This window comes from Balaenoptera physalus (genome assembly GCF_965194825.1).
Source record: "Balaenoptera physalus genome assembly, chromosome: 16".
NCBI lineage: Eukaryota > Metazoa > Chordata > Mammalia > Artiodactyla > Balaenopteridae > Balaenoptera > Balaenoptera physalus.
In genome coordinates this window covers 51,844,695-51,867,027 of record NC_138898.1, presented here as the reverse complement: position 1 = coordinate 51,867,027, position 22,333 = coordinate 51,844,695, and positions in this window count along the sequence as shown.

Here is a 22,333-nt window from a genome sequence, read left to right as displayed (position 1 = left end):
CCCTGGTCCGGGAAGATCCCACCTGCCGTGGAGCAACTAAGTCTGTGCACCACAACTACTGAGCCTGCGCTCTAGAGCCCGTGAGCCACAACTACTGAGCCCACATGCCACAACTACTGAAGCCCACGCGCCTAGAGCTCATGCTCCATAGCAAGAGAAGCCACTGCAATGAGAAGCCCACACACCGCAACGAAGAGTAGCCCCTGCTCACCGCAACTAGAGAAAGCCTGCGCACAGCAATGAAGACCCAACACAGCCAAAAATTAAAATTAAAATTAAAATTAATTAATTTTTTAAAAACTGGCCCTGTTAGAGATGGAAAACTTAGACCTATTTCCATGGAAGAAATAAAGTTACCAGGAAACACTCAGCCCCCTGTCCCCCCAAAAAAGCAATAGGCACAGGTAATTTCACAGATAAATTCTACCAAATCTTTAAGGACCAGATGGTCTTTTTTTTTTTTTGGAGTACAGTTGCTTTACAATGTTGTGTTAGTTTCTGCTGTACAGCAAAGTGAATCAGCTATACATATACATATATCCCCTCTTTTTTGGATTTCCTTCCCATTTAGGTCACCACAGAGCAAGGGACCAGATGGTCTTAAAGCTTTACAAATTATCCCACAGCATTGAAGATGAGGGGGAAACTTTTATATTCTTTTTCTAAAGCAAGAAGAACATTGGTAACCTAACTATAATAAAGACAGTATGAAAGAAGACATTTACAAACCAATATCACTTATGAATATTGATGCAAAAGCACTAACTAAAACATTGCCCATCAGAATACAACCCCATACAAGGAAAATAAGACACCACAGCCAAGGGGGATTTATCCCAAGACTCCAAAGTTGCTTCACTATCAGACATTCCAGACATAAAATTCACTATATTGACAGATTTCAGGAGAAAAATCATGATTCTCTCCATAGGTGCAAAAAAAGCCCTGACAAAATTTAATGCCCATTCCTGATAAAAATATAAACAGTAAGGAAAATAGATATTGATAGATAGATACTTTCTTCACATAACAAAATATATATACCATTTCCTAAACCCATCACCCCCCTGAACAAGAGATGCTACTGTCAACACTGTACAGAGGCATTAGCCACTGCAATCAGACAAGAAAAATCAGTGAGGATCATAAGAACTGGAAAAGAAATGAAACTTTCTCTATTTGCAGAGGCTATGATCGTCTACCTGGAAAACCCTAGAGCAATGCTGTGCAATTAAACTTTTTGTGATGATGGAATGTTCCACATCCTCCATGTCCAAAACAGGACCACCAGCCACATGCAGCTATTGAGCTTTGAAATAGGGCTCCTGTGACTGAGGAACTGAGTATTTGGTTTCATTTCATTTTATTTTATGTGCACACATATTTTTTTTTAACTTATTTATTTATCTTGGTTGCATTGGGTCTTCGTTGCTGTTCGCGGGCTTCCTCTAGTTGCAGCGAGTGGGGGTTACTCTTCATTGTGGTGTGCAGGCTTCTCACTGCAGTGGTTTCTCTTGTTGCGGAGCATGGGCTCCAGGTGCATGGGCTTCAGTAGTTGTGGCATGTGGGTTCAGTAGTTGTGGCTTACTGGCTCTAGAGCGCAGGCTCAGTAGTTGTGGCGCACGGCCTTAGTTGCTCCACAGCATGTGGGATCTTCCCGGACCAGGGCTCAAACCCGTGTCCCCTGCATTGGCAGGCAGATTCTTAACCACTGTACCACCAGGGAAGTCCCTGCACATATATTTTTATCAGCAATGGGCATTAAATTTTGTCAGGGCTTTTTTTGCACCTATGGAGAGAATCATGATTTTTCTCCTGAAATCTGTCAATATAGTGAATTTTATGTATAGAATTTCTGATAGTGATGCAACTTCGGAGTCTTGGGATAAATCCCCCTTGGTTGGGGTGTTTTATTTTCCTTATATAGGGTTGTATTCTGATGGCCAATGTTTTGGTTAGTGCTTTTGCATCAGTATTCAACAGCTACAAGTGACTATCACATTGGACAGCAGGTCTGGCCATAGAGAATCAATGGGGAAAACGGACTCAAACAATAAGCGAGTTCACAAAGGCATGAAATTATCACACACAAATCCAGAGCTTCATGTCCACACAAAATAACCAGTACAGAAACCCCCATCAACATCAGACACCAAGAAGATGAAACACTTTGGAATTAACCTAACAAGTGTGCAAAAGTCATTACTGGGACAATTAAAGAAATGTGAGTACAAATTGCAGATTAGAGAACACCTAGTATTGTATCGAGGTTAACATCCCGATTTTGACTTATGCTTCGGTCGTAGGAGAATGAACGCCCCATGTTTAGGAAACACACCCTTGGAATATTTAGGGTTGAGGGGGGCACCATTATGCAACTTAATCTCTGAAGACAAACACAGGAAACATTGACTTTTGGGTGATCTGGGAGAAAGGCATGCAGGATTCACTGACCTATTTTTGCAACTTTTCTCTAAATGTGAGATCATTTCACAATAAAAAGTTAAAGAACTGAATTATAAATGCCACGCTCTATGACCTGGCACTTCCTTGCAGGAACTTGGGTCACACTTGTGCCTGTGAGCACAGCTTCTACGAAGAGCTTCTCTGTTATGTACAGACTTTCTACTACCTTCTAACATCACTAAATTATGTGCGTCCACATGGCAACCACATGGCGGCTCCTTACATCCACCAAAGAAGGGCCAGGCAGATGGAGACAACCCCCCACACAAAGACCACAGAAGGTGCAGAAGGGTGTGTGTGTGTGGAGGGCTCTGTGCACACAGAATGTCCCCAGGACACCGAGAAATGCGGGGTGGCCATCTGTCAGGGAGGAACTCAGAGCACTGGGGTGGGGAAAAAATTCATGTTTCAGTACATATCCCTAAAAATTAAATATTTTAAAACTTAAATAATTTTGATACTGTCAAATACAAGATGGTACAGCCGGAACCCTGCTATGGGCTGAATTGTGTCCCCAAAAATAGATGTTGACATCCTGACCCACAACATCTCAGTATGGGACCTTGTCTGGAAACAGGGTCTTTGCAGATGTAGTTAGTTAAGATGAGGTCTTACTGGAGCAGGGCGGCCCTAATCCGCTAAGACTGGTGGCCTTCTAGGAGGAGGAGGCAAGACAGCCGTATGAAGACGGAGACCGATGGGGGATGCGTCCACAGGCCTGGACGCCAAGGGTTGCAGGCAGCACTAGAAGCTGGAAGAGGCAGGAGAAGCCTCCCCTGGAGCCTCAGAGGGAGCGGCCTGATCTGACTTCTGGCCTCCAGGCAGTTAGGGGACGCACTTCTGTGGTTTGAAGCCCCAAGCCTGTGTGTTAGGCAGCCCTGGGAAAAGTAACACAGACTCTGAAAGCAAACAGGCCTGAGCCCAAGGTGCCAACATCAGCCCATCAGCCAGCCTGCAAGATCCAGCCCAGGAGCAAGGACACCCCCTCCCTAGTCCGTCCCTGTCACAGGATGTAGACTTGGCCCCACGGCTGTAGCCAGAAACCACCTCCGGCTTGTCAAGTGCAAACGTGGGCTCTTTCAAATGCTAATTGGGATGCGTAGGGGGCCCCCAAAAGGAAAAGAAATAATGGGCAAAGCAGGGCCCTAAAGGAGCTGTGAGGGGAGAGAAGGGACGGGAGGCAGACAGGAAGCGAGGACACGGCAGACGGGGGGTCTGCACACACTGTGCCGCGTCTGTGCGCCGCCCGAGGGGGTGAGGTCCAGACCAGAGAGTGGGGGGGACGGCGACAAACAGCCCAGCAGAAAGTCTAGTGACTGCAGTGTCAGGCACAGGTAGGAACTGAGCCGCACCGACGTTTGCAGGGCGACCCCAGGTGACCAGCACTGCTAAGCAGAGTTGTGTCCACCAAGAGAGGACTTTATCAGCCCCGGGTGTCACTGGGGGCGTCCACTCACCGGAGGAGCCAGGCAGGGCCCCGCTTCACATGCAGATGCCAGATGCAGGAGCAGATGCTGCGGCCAACACGCCTCACCCTGGTTCCACACATTAGTGTCCTAGCTGTGCCGACATGCTCACACACATATACACATGTGCACACGCACACCCCAGCTTTGAGGAGCCCTTCTGCCTCCTTATTCACTTCCTCCTAGACCCGCTTTGCCCTTTCTAGATGGGATGGAACAAGGCAGGCATCCTCACCAGGGACAGGAGCCACAGAGCAGGCGTCCGCGGCCGCAGGGCTGGGAGCGGTTACGCGCGGAGGACCGAGAACAGAGACGAGTGCTCTGAGCAGCAGGACGGGGGTTCCACTGTTGAGGTAGCGAGTCTCTCACACGCAGGGGCAGAAATTCGAGGGAGGCTGTGGAGTTGGGTGGAATCGGGAGGCATATGGGTGTGAACTCACTTTCAATCCAAGTGTCTACAGACCAAAGTGCACAAACGTGTGTGTGCACGTTCACGTGTTCCTTAGCTCCGTCCAAGAGCACCTAGAGTACTTTCCAAATCCTACCTCTCACTGAAAGGCACCAGGCTCTGCAGAGTGGCCACGTCCAGGGCTGGGCGGGGACAGCAGAGCCTGAACACCTTCAGTCCAGAGAGTAAGGATAGACCCACAAAGAGGGGCTCCCACCGGCCAAGGCCCAGACTCTGGGGCAGGAGCATGAAATAGGACATCGAATGAATGAATGAATGGAGAGTCCGACGAGGAGCAAGACCTTTGGAGTTCTAAGGTTACGGCGGGGGAAAGAGGCATGGCGGACAGGGTGCTGATGGACCATCACAGTGAACGCTGCCAGAAACAAGCCACATGGAAATCACGCCCTCCCAATCCTGCATAGGTGCAAACGCGTGAACCCCCTGTCCTGAAGCAACATCAGACAGACCCAAACTGAGGTCCCCACGAGGCCATGGTCCCCGCTCTTCAAAAGCTGAAGTTCACCAAATCCAGACAGAGGGGACGGAGATGTTCACATGCTGGCCTGTCCTCCAGGCCCACCATGCATCAAGACTGACACAGGGTCCACCCAGGTGGGCTTGGGGTGTGCTGACTTGTCATAGCATCTTCCCTTCCCAAAAGACCCTACAGCACAGATTAGCTTTTATGTTGAATTTGCTTTGGTTTTTCCCTAAGAACTTGGTGACCCTCCCTCAGCACAGAGACCATCCCAGAATCCAGGGGGCAGGACCCAGAGGAAAGACCTCAAGGACTTTTTGCTCCAGGCAAGACCTCTGCTCTCAGAGGGCAGGCGCGGGAGGTCTGCCTTCGGAGCAAGTTCCTCCCTCCCAGGGGTGCAGCCAGAGCCACAGCTCCGGGCCAGGGCCAGGGTCAGCTCTCAGGGAGAAGGCCCTTCCTCTCTCCCCAGCCATCTGACCTACCCCAAATGGGCACCCCTCACAGTGTTTTCTAGGAAGCCATTTCTCCATCCTCTAGCTGGTCCCCTGCGGCATCAAATGGGACCCCTGAGGCACTGTCACCCTCACTATGGCCGGGGCGGGGGGGGGGGGGGGGGGCGGGACAAGGAACCTGGTGTGCTTTCCAGGCCGGTGACAATGAAAGCAGACCTCCCCTAAACCAGACGGCCCGCTCGGCCCCTCTGCCTGCGGGGACTCACCCCGCGTGGCCCAGGCTGGGGCTCCAGGCAGCAGCGCCTGCTGGTGGAGCCGCAGCTCCTCCTCCAGAGTGTGCCCCCCAGGCCCATCCTGCCTGCTCCGCACAGCTGCCTGGTGCAAGCTCGCTGCTTGTCTTCTCTGTGTGTATTTTCTCTGGAGCCCGACCCGTGGGCTTTTCTGCATTCTCTTTGAGATAAAAATCAAAAACAAATCTTTAAAGACCATCTCCAAAAACCACAGAATGGCCTGGAATTAAATAAAAATAAAGCTTGTGGTTTTCCTTTCAGGAACTTCCTGCTTATCTGAAATGCACAGAGTCAGCAGCACCTCGGAGCCCGGATGGAGGTTCCCAGGGCCTCAGCCTTGGGATGGGGTCAGCCCAGCAGGTGACTGGCCACCCTGTCCCGGTGTGCATCACGGGAGGGGGACAGTGGCCAGACCTGCTGGCCTAACGCCAATGTACACGTGTGTGCAGTCCACGTGGGGGCTAAAGAGTGTCCCCAAATATCCACATCCACCCTGATCTGTGCCCAGACTGTTCTGTGTTCTCTTATGAGATGGTCGGTCATGTGTGGGCACAGAAGAATAGCTCGGGAAGACAAAGTTTATTAGACTCAAGGGTCCTAAAGATGAGGCCACACATGCAGGGCCACGGGGAAGCACCCGAGTGGAAGCAGGAGCCAGGGGGAGGCCTAGGAGAGCCTTTATTAGTTCCGGGGGTGCTGGGGTTGTCCCCAGCTGTCTGGTCCCTCTTCCTGGGTGATTAAGGGCAAGGGGGAATGTTGGCACTGTGTGTGAGAGGTGGATAAGGAGGTGGTGTGGGGTCTGGAAGCAAGGTTTCTTAAGATATCAAGACATCACAAGATACAGAAAATTGTAAAACATGATGAATACAACCTGAATATCAGGTTATGACATTATTTGGAAGCGGGGTCCTTGCAGACGTAATAAAGTGAAGGATCTTTAACATGAGATCATCCTGGATCAGGGTGGCCCTCAATCCAACGACTGGAGTCCTGACAGAGGAGAAACCACGCGAAGATGGAGGCAGAGGCTGGAGTGACGCGGCCACAGCCCAGGGACACCTGGTGCCCCAGAGGCTGGACAAGCCCGGAAGGATCCTCCCCCTTCCAGCCCCCTAGAGCCTCCAGAGGCAGCGCAGCCCTGAGATACCTGAATCTCTGATTCAGGCTCCAGAATGCAAGAGAACCCCAGTTGGTGGTGATTTGTTGTTCCCTGAATCCGCGGTCCCAGAAACATTCCAAGGGATTTCGGCATCATTTTGAAACAGCCTTGAGAAACCAATAAAACTTTTGGTGGGTGCTGTTAGTCTGCTGAAACTGGCACCACAGAAGGAGAATCGGGAGGTTTTCACCTGGAAAGCCTGTCGTTTATGACCGGGTCCTACTGACCGCGTCCCGCACCACAGGTTCCTCCCAGGCTCCAGGTAACACATACTAGGATCCGCCCACGTCTGAATACAGCACAAAAATCTCCCTTCCTGCAAGTGGAGAGCTTTCCCACACGATTCATTTTAAGATGCTGGGACACATGGGGGCGAGGCATCTAAAACCTGCTCAAGATCTCTGCTGAATTCCACGTGGAATTTATGCGTATCTACTGATTGCCAGGAATAGATCTATCATACTAACGACTGCAGTCCTTAACAGCACTCACACACATCTAGTGGCAAGTAACAGAACTGCAAGAACACAGGTGAAAAGGAGAATCTGGCAGCTTTAGAAGCAGTCTTGTGCTCATCACAAAATTCCCACCTGTACTTGTCTCTCCCTACCCTGAAGATCACTCTCTTAGAATGTATATTCCACGCAGCCTTATCAGCCAGGAAGACTTTGTCATACTTTCTGATCCACAGTTAGTAGTGTGAAATAAAAATAAGTTTTATTTTTAGAAAATTATCCAAATGCAAACCATAACATAAAATTTAATGTGATTTTTCTTTCAGGCCATATGGTCTCAAAATCCTGACAGAGCCTCCTAGAGGTGGGGGCAGGGTACCCATCTGAAAATCACTCTTCTGGAAAAACTGACTTAATGATCATGAAAAGATATGCACTGCTTCACACACTTGCGTGTCATCCTTGCGTAGGGGCCGTGCTAACCTCTGTATCGTTCCAGTTTTAGTGAGTGTGGTGCTGAAGCCAACACCATGTGGAATTTAAAGAAACCGACACTCGCATGAATAACGCCAATGTCCGCGCCCCCTGTAACCAACAACCGCCTTAGGGGGCTTCCTCAATGGTGTTTCATCAGCTCCTCCAGACTGATCTAAGTCTTAGTTTTTGTGCAGAATAATCTTTCTTCCTTGTATTGATGCGGGAAGAAATAATAGTTGTTTTCACAATTCACCATCCATACACGGTAACAGAAGACAGTCGCCTATCAGAACACAGCTTTGCTAAAAGTGGCTGGTTGGGAGGCAAAGTCCTAACTGTACTTGGACGGGACAGTGGGTTAACTTTGCCAAGAAGGAGAGTTTGAAAGAGAAAAGAAGAGACAGACAAGGAATCAGATTAATTTCTTTTGTGCAGCAAAATATTCTATCAGCTTACGGCTATAAAGTTCTAACAACTAACAAGTTTTACTGAAGAGAAGAAAGAAACCACACGCTGGCCAACATGGAGCCCAAGGCCCAAAGCTGTCTTAGACTTGAAGAGATTGGAGCAAAAGCAAAATCACTCGTGAAACAAAAGCAGAGAGGCTCAAAGGGAGCTGCACACATCAGTATTTTCAACGAATAAACATCCGCAGGCACCTGTTTGCTGGGAACCAAGAGAGAAGAGCAAAGACTTTAGAAAAAAGCGGGGAGTGAGGCGCAGGCCATGGGGACTAAAAGTCATCTAATTTTTTCTGGCTTCTTTCCAACGGTAAAACCTAATCCATCATTTTCTCTGGGTGAAAGCTCTTAATGAAAATTTAGAGAGTGCAACTGAAATTTAGAATTCTCCGGGGATTCTGCTGGGAAGATGTCTAACAGCAACACAAAACTCACCGCAGCCAAACCTGCCAAGAGAACAGACCACGTGGGAAGCCGTGGGGCTGTAACATGGCTCCCAGACCTCCGTGCCCCTCGCCACCACAGGAAACATCCTCCTCCTGCCGGGGAGGAGGGGGTGGCTCCTCCAAGACCCCAGTTTACAGCTCTCAGCTCGTGAAACCCTGTGGGAAGGGCCGGATGGCGAGAGGCGGCCTCTCAGCACCACACACTTGCACCCTTGACACCATCCCCCACTGTCCTCACTCGGACGGACGGGGAAGGAGTCTCGCTGGTCTCCCTCGTGCAACCATCACACCTGTCTAGTTCCAGACTTTTCCATCACCCAAAAATGAAACCCCACACCCATTAGCAGTCACTCCCCACCCCCTCCCCCAGCCCCTGGCACCCGCTGATCTGTTTCTGTCTCTCGATTTACCTGTTCTGGATGTTTCACACACAAGTGAACTCATGTCATGTATGTGGCCCTTTCTGTCTGGGCTCTTTCACTTAGAATAATGGTTTCAAGGTTCATCCGCATTGTAGTGGGTCAGCACTTCATTCCTTTTTACGGCTGGATGATGCCCCCTTGTACGGATGACCACATTCTGTTTATCCATCATTCGTCAATGGACACGGGCTGTTTCCACCTTACGGCTGCAGTGACTGTGCAGGAACGACCGTGGGCAGGCAGGTATCTGCTCAGGTGCCTGTTTTCAATTCTCTTGGGTGTGCACCCAGGAGTGGAGTTGCTGGGTCGCCTGGTAACTCTGTGCTTAACCTTCTGAGGAACCTCCAGACTGTTTCCAACAGCGGCTACACTGTTTTACATCCCCACCAGCCATGCACGAGGGTTCCAATTTCTCCACATCTATACCAGCACTTGTCATTTTGCATTTTTATTATAACCACCAGAGAGGGGGCAAATGGTATCTCGTGGTGGTTCTGATTTGCATTTTGCCAAGTATCTTTTCAGGTGCTTGTTGGCCATCTACCTATCTTCTCTGGGGAAGTGTTTGTGCATTTTTGAATGGGGTTGTCTTTCTCCTGTTTCCACTCGCCTTTCTGTAGCCCTGTATGTAGGAGGCTTGGGCGTGCAGGGTCCCGGTGCTCACGTGAGGCTCGCAAGGTCATCCAGCATGCCCTCCAGTACACAGGCTGTGACCTTCGGTCAATGTTTGGAAACAGGGGGAGGGGTGATCTCAGCCTTCTAATGATCTCCTGGGTGTTCCCTTGTTAAGGATCTTTGATCAAAGGACATTATCATCCAGTATATTTTATATTTTATTTTCTCCTGGGAAGAAATGGATCCCAGTTATCCCAGAGCATAAGGAATGACCCAGAGGTCAGGTTGACACCTCAAGCCACGTAATGTAAGACAGCAGCCAGGGCTTCCACACCATTGAAACCCGAGCCCACTGCCACCTTCAATCCCGGAGAGGGTTTGAAGAACCAAAATTCAACTGAAAAAGCCAGAAAACACGTAGCGATACCAGATGTCACCATTAAGCTTACAATAGTGACAATTTTTCTACCACTTCAAAGTTGTGTCACCACGTCCATTCCCTGCACCACGAGCTCAGTATCCCCTTAATTTTCTGCCTTTGATAAACAGGCAATTCGGATTTGTTTCCACAAAAGCAGGGCCCACATAATTCTCAACAGATGTACTCCAAGCACACGCGATGCTAGAGGGCCGTGTTAAAGCATTTTGCATCTTAACTCTCTTACGTTCTGGAGCGTCTCGCCCTGAAAAACCAGCATGATTTAAGGGAGCTCCCCGAAATTCAGAAAATATGTTCTTCTGTATCTACATGAAAATACGGGTATGACCTCTCACACTTGCAACCTGAACATTAGGTTTCCAATGATAAACATTCTAAATCATCTCAGCAAACCTCCACCCGGCACATCTGCACCTGGTTAGGGTGTGGCTTCCAGAAGGAGGGGCAGACGTCCTGCACGCAGGTTGCTCCCAGCTCCTCCTGAGGGCAGAGGTCACCAGAGCTGGCTGAGGCCCAGTGGCTCCTGTTGGTTCAGGTGATGGAGCCAATGGACTCGTGGTTCACTCTGAGCGCCAAGGAGATGACAAGTTCAGGGTACAGTGGTAGCACACAGCAAATCCCCCTTTTGTTTCCTATGTGGGACATTTTGAACCGAATTTAAACCAAACACAGGAAAAAGCTAAAATTTTTTTCAGTTTTCTGGCACGTGTAGCCCCCAAGACGATGACGCATCGCCCGCCCTGTAGAAGGCATGCCCCTCCCTTCTCTACAACCCTCGCCTGTCTTCGCTGGGACCTCTCTTCTCACTCACCTTCCTGCCTGACAATGTTTTGTTTCTGATGAAAAGCCATCATTTGTCTGCCTAGGGGATCAATCTCCATCTTCCCACTCATTCTGGTGAGTTTTTGAGGGTGATGTCACACATAAGGGGACGAGGGGCAGTCCCGGCTCCTGCCCTCACATCCCCATGCCCCCCCCACCCCCATCGCCTCACCCCACCTCCATGTCTGGCCAAGTTACGGAGCCTCTGTGGTGAAGGAGGCTGTAGGGTAGGAAATACCTTTTCCTTTACCCTCTCACATTCAGTGACTGAGGTGTGTGGACTAAACTGACAACAGATTTAACAGAAGAAAAAAGTTCATTCGTATGCACATGGGAGCCAAGAAAAGTAGCTGGCTCAGTAAATGGTTTCAATTAGATGCTTATATACCTAATTTAATAGGGGAAAGGGAGCCAGGAGAAAAGCCTTCCTACAGGAAAAACAAGTCTCTTTAGGAAAGACAAACGGGTTTTAAGAGAACAATCGAAACATAAGAAGGTATGTGATAATGTCCCCGAGAAGGAACTTGGGATAGGATTTATTCACAGTATCCCCCCTGGGAGGAGACAGGCCCGACAGAAGGAATTTACGGCAGCCTTATTTCCCAGAAGTTGCTCTTATTCAGGTGAGGGATGCACCAAAAAGGCCTCTTTCTGCATCTATTGATTCTCGAATGCCTTCAGCTCAAAATAAACCTCACGCCAAGGTGCTATATTGTGGCGTGGCATATCCTGATCCCCTTCACGGCCCTTAACCACACGTTTGCCCTGTCACCCAGCGCTGACCAAGTCCCCGGGGTCAGCAGGACTCGCTGCTGCACAGGCTCCATCTGCTCTTTCCTCCAAGACGAGGCCCAGCAGATCTTTTAAGGGCCACTCAATCTCCCACATGAGGGTGATTAAAACACCCAGTGAAGAAGGAACCAAGAAGGGAGTGTGGCCCCCACGGCAGCCTGGGAGCCCACTGTGGAGCAGAGGAGAGGAACCGTGTCGGGTCCTCACTCCAGGAAGCCGGTGACAGAGATGAGGAAGCGGGTGGCTGGACATGCCAGAGCCTCCCCCAACCCAGGCCGAGCCAGTGGCCCACGGTCCACGATACCCTAAGTACAGGTCACAAGAACACCCTCTGACAGAGACCCTTCAGCTGGCTGCTTCCTGGAACCCTGACCATACCGATGCTGCTGAGCGGCTCGGATAAGCGTCCTGCTCACATGCGCTGCCTCCCCGTCACCTCCAGCATCCCGTCTCTCCAGGGTTTACTCTTCCAGTGAAACCATGGTTGTGTTTAGAGCCTCTGATAAAGTTTTGCAACAATAACAAAAGACAAGATTTCTGTCCTGATACATCAGATATTCTTCCACTTGGAATAAGATGAATAAATTCCCCTCCCCTTCCAAAAAAAAATAAAGACACAAGCATTCTTAAATTCCTACACAAGACATGTGCTTGGAAATGCCTGAGACCCAAATATTTTGTCAGTTCAGTATGTACTGGGGCACCAAAAAGGACCAAGCAGCGAGTCCTTTTATGATCCTCTAAATTATGTTTTGACTTTTGAGTTTACACACATCTTGTTTGTTTTTACACGGGACCCACGATATTCCATCATATGTGTTTCTTTTCTAATACGAGAAAAACTAAGGAGATGAAATGGAATGTTATTACATTACAGTCCCACATGTTTCCACAGTCAAAGTCAGGTGGTTGGAAAGAATGGAGTTAGAAATGGTTCTATGGGATGGCGATCTGGCATCCTCTAGATGAGTCCCGGCAGTTAGCAGTAGCTCCAGGACCTGGTTCAGTCAAGGCTGAAAGGTCCATCATCATCATCATCATCATCACCAACATCATCATCACCATCACCAAAATCATTATCACCATCGTCATCACCACTATCAGCACCATCATCATCATCATCACCATCATGATCATCATCACCACCATCATCATCACTATCATCACCACCATCATCACCAGCACCACCATGATCATCACCACCATCATCACCATCATCATCATCACCATCATCAACACCACCATCATCATCGTCATCACCACCATCATCAGAATGACCTTGGGGTGACACTTACACAGCACTGACCATTAGCCCCTTCCATGATTTAATTTATCTAATCCTCACACCCTGTGGGGTTAACCCCAGTTCACAAGTGAGGAAACGAGGGCACAGAGAAGTTGAAGCCACACAGCCAGGAGGGAACAACACCAGAATGTGAACCCCAGCAGTCTGGCTCCAAAATAAGGCCCATCCCTGAAACACCAGACCATTTGTGAGCCCAACTCCCAGGGCACAGAAGGCTCCTGGGAGCATGGTCAGCAGGGGGCCATCCTGCTTTCCTTTCTCTTACCTCCCTCTGTTTCTGACACAGCGAGCTCTGAGCTCTCCAGCAGTGAAATGGGGTAGCCTGTGTCATGCACAACCAAAGCACCTCTGACCCTCACTAGGGAGGGAGGAATGAGGCGTGTGGATATTGAAATGGGAAGGTCTGGCTGTTCACCCATGGCTGAAGCAATCCAGATGAGCCCAACTCAACACCTGGTTTGCTTTTCTGAAGACAAACAACAAAAAGTTCAATTTCTGGGGGGCAGGGCTGGTTCTGTTTCTGCTTTAAATGCTAAGCAGATTCCTCGGCTGGGGAGGCCACGGGGCGAAGAGGTGCACACAGGTGGAGGGTCTGGAAGAAGCCGTGAGCCAACAGAAAAGAAGGGTCAGGAGACCGTCTCTCAAAGGCAGCAAGAACCTCTGCGACCACATCCTGCTGCCCGGGGCGGGGCTGCCTCGGCGGGTCCTGCAGGTGGGAAGACTGCCCATCAGCTGTGCCTGAGGGACAACAAGAAACAGAGGCTTGTTAAGAACATTTATGAAAAGCCAGGAGCCTCGATCCTCACTCAGCATCCTCACTCATTAAGGACGCGTCAGCGGAGAGTGGAGCCAAACATTCTTTTTCTAGGAAGGAAACAGGCTTTTCCACAAACCAGTTGTCACCAGGACAATGAGGGGTAAGGCCCAGACTGCCATACGGTTCCAGGCTGCTCCCACCCCAAGTGCTGGGAAGGTGACAGGGACAGCCTGGAGTGGGCCCCCCACCTCCCAATCCAGCCCAATCCACTCAGCCCAGAGTATCCGCCAGCCCCTACAGTCACCACCTCGTCAGGGCACACACCCATGCTCCCCATCACCCCTCCTGCCTGCTCCCTGGGTAGCCTGGCCCTCAGCAGGAGCTGGTCACCCATGACTAGCACCATCGGGGGCCTCAGAGCCTCATGGGGATCCTGAGGGGCAAAGCAGGTGAAAGCAGTGGCTCAAGGCCCCGAGGCCAGAGTGAGGCCTCCCAGAAAAGCCAAAGGGGGAGTCTGAGGAGATGACAGCCTGAATTCACAATCCCATTAGCTCACCTGAGAGCAAGCCCAGCGGGGAGACAGCAGGCTGGTTGCCCACTGGATCCAGGGAACGTGGGCTGAGCTGGGAGGACATGTGCTCGCCGGACAGAGCTCAGCCACCAGGACCAAGGAGTCCCTCACCAAAGCAGAGCCTCGGCTGCCCCTGAGATGAGGCCTCAGACCGGAGGGGCTGCAGGGCCCCTCACCAGGTGCTCCCACCAGATGCTCCAGCAGATGCTCAAGGGTATTGGGCCTCCATCTCCCTCAGCCCTGCTTTGCTGTTGCTGCTTCTATGACACCACATGCTCTCTTGGCCCCGGGCTGCCATCCCCTCAGGCTCTCGCCCCTTCCCTCTCTCTTTCTCCTTTGAGGAGGACAGGAAGGACCCCGTTCAGTGCCTCCAGCCCCTCTCAATCCTAGGGGAGGGAAGCAGGACATACAGAAAGGTCGTGGTCCGAGAAGCAGTCACCATCTCTCTGCCTAACCATGAGAAAAACATCTGACAAACCCCAGTTGAGGGGTACCCTACGAAATCCCTGACCAGCACACCTCAGAATGGTCAAGGCCATCAAAACTAAGCCAGAGACCCTATCCCAGAGGAGCCCAGGAGATGTGAGGACCACACATCACGGGGGCCTGGCACAGGAAGAGGATGCTACTAAACACCGTGTTGGTGTTGGTTCATAATTGTGATGAGCGCGCCTCACGAGCGCAAAGGTTAGTGACGGGGGGTGCGCAGGGCAGGGGACACACAGGGACTCTGTCCTTTCTGCTCAGTTTTTCTGTAAACCTAAATCTGCTCTAAAAAAGTTTTAATTAAGTTTATAATTAATTTTTTTTAACTAGCAAGATGTCCCCACAATCACAGCAGCCCAGTCTCTCCATAGACCCCGAAAGGTGAAAGGACCAGGACCCTCACGATCACCCAGTCTCTGACGCACACGGTGTCCTCTGGGAATCTCATATATCTGGGCCTCAGCAAGACTGACAGGCAGAGTAACCTTGATTACAAATCAGATTTCCACAGGCTCATTTCTCCTCATAAAATTATACTAAATATTTTATGACTGACCCTCCTTATCTTCAACAAAAGGAATCAAAAAGCAGCAAATCAATGGGGACAGAACACCAGAAAGGGCGTGAGTCAACTATACGTGGTTCACGAGGTGGGTCCAGGGTCATAGGGCTGCAAAGAACTATATGTTCTCACCCCTGACCTCTTGAAAGGGTACAGTGGGATATTCCAGAGGCTATGTACCTGACAGGCAAAGTCAGAACCGACTCAGCAGAAGCAGAGCCAAGAATGCAGCTCCTTTAAGAGATCTGGGGCTTCCCTGGTGGCGCAGTGGTTGAGAGTCTGCCTGCCAATGCAGGGGACACGGGTTCGAGCCCTGGTCTGGGAAGATCCCACATGCCGCGGAGCAACTAGGCCCATGAGCCACAACTACTGAGCCTGCGCGTCTGGAGCTTGTGCTCCGCAACAAGAGAGGCTGCGACAGTGAGAGGCCCGCGCACCGCGATGAAGAGTGACCCCCGCTCACCGCAACTAGAGAAAGCCCTCGCACAGAAACAAAGACCCAACACAGCCAAAAATAATAAAAATTAATTAATTAATTAATTTTTTTAAAAGAGATCTGCACAAACGTAAAACGATGGGAAAATAATGCTGTTTTTCTTTAAAACGTGATGTTTACATGTAGTGGATTTATTAAGGAGAGTTAAGGGGTCCTGAGACCGAATTTGAAAGCTAGGTCCAGTGTTTGCAACGTAGGGAGGTGATTGCATGGGCCTGTGGCTCCACCTAGTGCCAGGCAGGGGACACGGGTGGGCCAGCCAGCTAACTGAGGATGGAGCCGCCTGACACCACCACACAAAGTCGTGGAGATTCAGGAGGTGTCTTTTTGGGATTTGGGTGAATGTAACATGAAACTCTGTCCTGGCAGGGCTGCTGGGACCCTCCTCCGAGATGCAGCTCCACAGACCTCGGCACAAGACCGGCTCAGAGCCTCCAGACACCACGGGGAGCACTCTCACCATGCCATTGATGCATGTGCCCGTTAGACATGGAGCCCCAGAAGGTGGGACTTCGCTACCTGCACAACCCAGGCCCTGCCCAGGACCAGGCCAGGGGGCTCAAGGAGGGAGGGGCTGTGGAGGAACAAGGAGAGGCAGCCTCCAAGTTAGAACTCAGGGACTCACCAACGTAGGGTGGAAGTGGGGCCCCCGTGGGTGTTGAGCAGCCACCCTAGTCTCCACCCCCCAGACGCCACAACTACTCCCAGTGGGAACCGCCATCTACACCCTAGCAGATGGTGGTGGGGCAAGATTGGATGTGGATCCCAGGAGACCAGCTTCACAGGTGTGCAAAAGGTCACGGCTCCTTTGCTGTGCCTTGATTCACCAAATTTTGTCTCCAACACGCCCCTCCCCCTCCCTGCAATCCTGCCCTACTTGCTGTCCAAGCCACAGGCCACCGGGACAGCGCCCCAAGTCCTTAACTGACTCATGCTGGAATACAAGCTTTGTCCACTGTCACCTGTCTTCCCAGCCTGTAAGTTTTACACAAAACTGCCTGGTGTCCACTCCATGACACACCTCAAAACGCACCTGGAACAATAATTAAGTGGCTAGCTCAGGTTTCCAGAACAGCCCTTTAGGAGAGAGGGAGGGTGTCCCTCAAGAGGGGCAACGTGGGGAGGGGAGACTTGAGAGGGAGGACCTGAGGAATGGTCCTGAGAGGGGGGGACCAGCGAGGGGGGACATGGTTGGGGGGACATGGGTGGGGGGACCTGAGAGGGAGGACCTGAGAGGAGGGACCTGAGACAGGGGAACCTGAGAGGGGGGACATGGGTCAGGCAGAGGCACCCTGCCGGCTCTGTCGCCTGACTCTAACATCGCCCCTTTTTTCACGGAGTCCCGCGGCCGGTCACGCTCACCAATGCCGCCGTGAGGGTGTCCGGCCCCCTCAAAGGTCACCTACCATAACTTGACAGGAGCCTGGGAAGCCAGATCAAGGGAACACCTGAGAGTCACAGACGTGACAACACCGGTTCCCTCCACGCCACACTTCCGCCCTGATGACGCCATCGCCCGGCTCCAAGATGGCTGCGCCACGCACGACGTCGTAACAAGAGGCCCCGCCCCTCAGCCGGGGGCGGGCCCTCTGAGCGCCCCGCCCCCTCCGCGCTTCGACCCGGAAGGGATCTCCCAAGGCGGCGGCGAGCTTCCAGTGCCGCAGGCAGTTGAAAAAAGGGTAGCGGCGGGGATCGCGGACCCGCCCAGGGTTTGGCTGCCCGGAACCTCCTGCAGGGCCTTCCCGCGCGGAGCCGTACAGTACTTTCTTCATGATAAACACCCCACGTTAACACCAGTAAGAGCGCCGGAAACCCTTGTTTGGCTCAAGCTTTCTAGATAAATGGGCCGTCAGCCTCCGTGCTAGGAGTCCTCGTCCAGTAAGGACTTTTGATAACGACATCTGTCGCGCGGGGTTTCCTGCCGAAATCCCGGCCGTGAGGGGAAGCCCACTGACCCTGCTCTGCGGTCCCGGCGGCCGAGCGGCCAGGGCCCCGCGGTGCGTGGGCTCCTCCCGAAGCCGAGTCCCAAGAGCAGATTCGTCCTGGGTGAACCCGAGCAGCCAGCCTGGCACACCCTGGGGCCGTGAGCGTGGGGAGGGCCCGGCGGGTGTGACCTCGGCGCCGCTCCCGCCCGTCTCCACCCCGCGAGCTCCGCTGTCCAGGGCGCGCTCCCAAGGAGCTCCTTGCGTGGACTCCCGTTGGCTTCGTCCTCTCCCGTGTCACATGACAGACGCCCCCTCCCTCCCCGGGAGATTTCATTCCGGGGGTGGAAGGGGTGTCTAGAGTCCTGTAACTCTAGTGTCTGCCTCTGAGGCTTCAAGTTCTGCACCCCATCTGGCCAGAGCAGTCTGCACAGACTGCATCCCGAGGTGGCAGACACGGCCCAGGGGAGGGAGCCCCACGCTGGACCTGGGAGGGGTGAACGTCCACAGTCCCCATGGAGACCTCACCCCTGGCACAGGACGGGGGTCCTTTCTGGGACGAGAGCTTTGTGATAGTTGAGGGTGCCCATTCAGTCACCTGCACTGTGCAGTCACCAGAGCTTCTGCAGCTTCTGATGAAATGAGCCAGGGATTCCAGGTGTTTGAGGGAAGTCACTAAATGAAGGACACAACACCCACAGAAGAGGGTGGGACCTGGGCAAGCCCCAGAGCCTCAGTTTCCTGCTCAGCACAGGGGTCAGTTCATCAGACCTACCCTAGACGGCGAGTACTGCTGGACACTGTCCTTGCCTTGGGAGGCAGCCCCTGCCTGACAGAGGTGTCTCCTCCCTTTGCTTTTGTGGAAAACCTCTGGGCACTGAAATTGTTTCTAGGAGGCCTCTTTCATCCACCCCCACGTGGTGGTCGTATTGCTTGGGACTAGAAGCACACGTGCTGAAGGTGCAAGTCCCACTGCGCTTGGCCACTGGCCCAAGGGCAGCGGGGGGGCGGGAGGGGGGGTGGCTGATAGGCTGGTCTGCACCTTTTTCTTCTGTGAGGCAGCAGAGGTGAACTGCTCCTGGAACTGGCCCACTGCGCTGGGCCAGCCTTGCTCCACCTCGTCAGGGGGTGCGTGTGTGGGGTCAGCTGTGAGACAGAGTGCGGGGGGGCCCTCCACACGCCCCCAGCCCCACTCGCATAGCTGCGCACTGCCGCTGCCCCATGCTCAGGTAGAATTCTCTGCAGTGCTGCACAGACCTGGGGGGTGCAAGTCAAGAGGGAAGGCTGAGAGCCACGCCCAGGCCTTTGTGAGGACACACTGGTGGCCCAATGTGTGCGTCTGCCCCACTCACCCACCTTCGTGGTGCATGGCCCTTTGGGGGTGCAGACCGGTAGACTCACCAACAATGCACAGGACCACTGAGTGGCATCGGCCTCATCAGAAGGGGACCCCCATGGCCTGTGGGCACTGAAGTGTTCAGTGCTTAGGCGGGTACAGGCCCTGGGCCTGTTCCTGAGCCTCGGAGTCCCGAGATACAGACCATGTGCGTCTTCCTGTTCCACATGATGGCAGAAGCCAGCATCACAGGAGGACTGGAGCGGGCGGGGAAGGAGATGGAGTCACCTGTGGACTGCAGAGCCCTTAGAATAAACCACTTAACCAGAGTCACTTCCCTGAGACTTTATGACTCAGAGCTTGTGCCAACTAGAGCCCATGATTCCCTGGAATCATTTGTTGTATATTTTGCATATTGAGTCTAACAGCTTAAATTATTTTTGAAAATCGTTCTCAAACATTCAAAGATTATCCAAGAACTACCTAGTTTTTTGTGAGCTCTGTTTAACTGGGTGAAATAAAGCTTCTTTGGTATCTTCCAGTCCCCGTGTTCGCCTCTGCTGGTTTTGCTTCCAGGAACAGGAAACAAGTAGGCACGTCCCCCGGGGCCACTGTCTCTGTGCCTCAGGAGGGGGTCAGCCTGTTGTAACCCCAAGGGTCCCATGCCCACCCTGGGACGGAGTGCTGGCAGGCCGGGCCCCCGCCAGGCCTGGGTCCTGCAGCGTGGAACACTTGTCTTTTAGTTTCCTCACTGGAGACCAGGCCAGTTGTATGTAGGGTCTGACCTCCCCAAGGTCTGAAGCGAAGCTGCAGACACGGGGGAGGTGGTCTCACTCAGGCCTCATCACGCCTGCACGTGGGGCCAGATCTGCCCGGGCAGGGCACTCCATTGCTGGGGCACCATGTGGAAGAGAGCCCTGGTCTCAGGAGGACCCTGAGCAGGGAGCTGACAGCAGCCTGGGTGGCGCTGGGTCGCCAGCATGCCCAGAAGGGACCAGGTGAGAGGCCGGCCTCAGCTCTGGCCCCTGCCCAGCAAGGCCACGGGTTGGAGTGGCATTGGGACAGCACCAGGCTGCAGGTCCCATCTGGTGGGGACATTTCCTGCCCCTGCTCCCTGAGCCCTCCTTGGGGACCCTGCCCAGAATGGGTCAGAGCACCCCATACACACCACTGTCTGATTCTTCCTGAGCACTAAACCTAGCACAAGGGGGACCCTGCCTCAGGGTCTCACCGCACCTCCCCCCATGCCCGCCCTGTCCCCAGGAGCCCAGCCCACACCCCCACCCCAGTCAGGAGCCCTGCAGGTGTGGGGCCTGGAGCAGCCGTTTCTAGGCCAGTCAGGAGCCCTGTTGGTTCTCACCAGCAGCCCAGTTAGTGGAGATAATTTCAGAAAGGCTGCTGGTCTCCCTGGATCTGCTCTGGGCAACTGCAAGGTGGCGTCAGCTGGAGCACAAGCCGTCACTGCTTCTGGAGCGTCCTCCTCCCACCACAAATCACTGGGCCTTTGCTCATTCCAGACCCACCCGGTACCCCTGGGGTGTCTAGGGTTCACAAGTCCAGCCTCCTAGGAAAGTGAGAAATAGGAGTTGCTGGGTCCCCCAACTCTCACCAAGGACGGGAGCTTCACAGGCTCACATGAGCAGGCATGCGTCAGCTCGACCACCGCGTGGAGTTTTGGCCTCTGCCACATGGGGCCACCAGGGTCAGCACAGGGACCACTTCTGAACCCTGAGGGTCCACAGGGCAGCGGGTGTGACCAGCACTCATAGACAGGAAACAGCACCTCAGAGCAGGAGTGCAGACCCTGCACCCCACACAGCGCCCTCCTGCAGGCCAAGCTCCCACCATCCTGTTGACATGACGATGCCCCGGTATGTTCCAGTGTCATCACTAAGGCCTGTGTGCAGCTCTAAGGCTGATTTCAGCTGTGGTTACAGTGGAGCTCTCTGATCCACGGAGGAGAGATCAAACAGCGCCCGCAATGCAGGCCCCGGAGCAGACCACAGGGGCCATGCCCTGCCGAGTCACACCAGGGCATCTCCCAGAGGACTCTCGGGACATTGTTGGGCCAGAACCTGGTCCTGGGTTCCCTGTTCTGCCCACACCCTCAAGGGAAAGGAGTGGGTGGTGGCAGGCCCTGGCTGGCCTGGGTCTCAGTCTAAATCTTGAGCCAGTTCTGGGTGCTGACTCAACACCCTGCCCCGAGCCCCCACCCCTTGTGAGCTGGGCCCCCAGCCACAGGAGAGCCCCAGGTAGCCCAAGCAACACAGTGCACGCCCAGTCACAGGGCACCCAAGGGGCCAGGCAGGGGGGTGGAGTGAGGCCAGCATTGCCAGCCATCTGCCCTGAGGAGGACGCTGGCACCCTTGGCTCTAAGCCCCCCAACCCCCATAAATCCATAATAAAAATAATCCCTACTTTTCCTAACATGCCCCAGTTCCCGAAGTGCCTCCTGATCCGTCATCACACTGATGTGCCAGAGGGGCCGGGGAGGCACAGCTGACCTTGTTTTATGCGATCACAACAGGGAGGGCCCAGGAGCCCAAGGCAGGCAGGGAACACCCCCTACCCTGTCCTGCCTTCTGAGTGGGCGCAGAGTCAGCCAGGGGAGGCTGCAGGAGCACCTGCCGAGGGTCTGGCCCCAGCTGCCCTGGGGAGCTGTGGGGTCTGGCCTCCGAGGGGATTGGTTGGTGAGCTGGACCCTGCCACCCACCATAGCTGCCCAGTCTGCCTGCCTCTGGCCTGGGAATGCAGGGCAGGGGCCGGAGCAGGAAGCAACTCCACCCAGGCCCAGGTGGCCTGGCCAGAACAGGCTCACACTGTGGTGGGTCAGCTCTGGGCCTATCAGTGGACACTGCTGAAGCCCCAGGGGGGTGTAGCATCTTGACCCCATCCTTGCTATTCCCACCTGGCCTGGTGACTCCAGCCCATGAGAGGCAGCAGGGGCTGGGGTACAACCTAACAGCTGATGGTCTTTGGTGCTGCACAACGTGACAGCCCAGGAGCCCATCCAGCCCAGTGGGAGGACACGTCACCCAGGGCCAGAGCTGACCCCACACTGCTCCCAGATGCATCTGCCACCCCCAGGGGCTGGCAGAGTGTGCCTGATGAAGCCAGATCCCCGGGGTCAACCCAGCCCTGAGGAGGGAGGGCAGAGAGTGGGGGCGGTGCCAGGGCCTGGCCCAGGTGGCAGGAGTGGGCGGGGC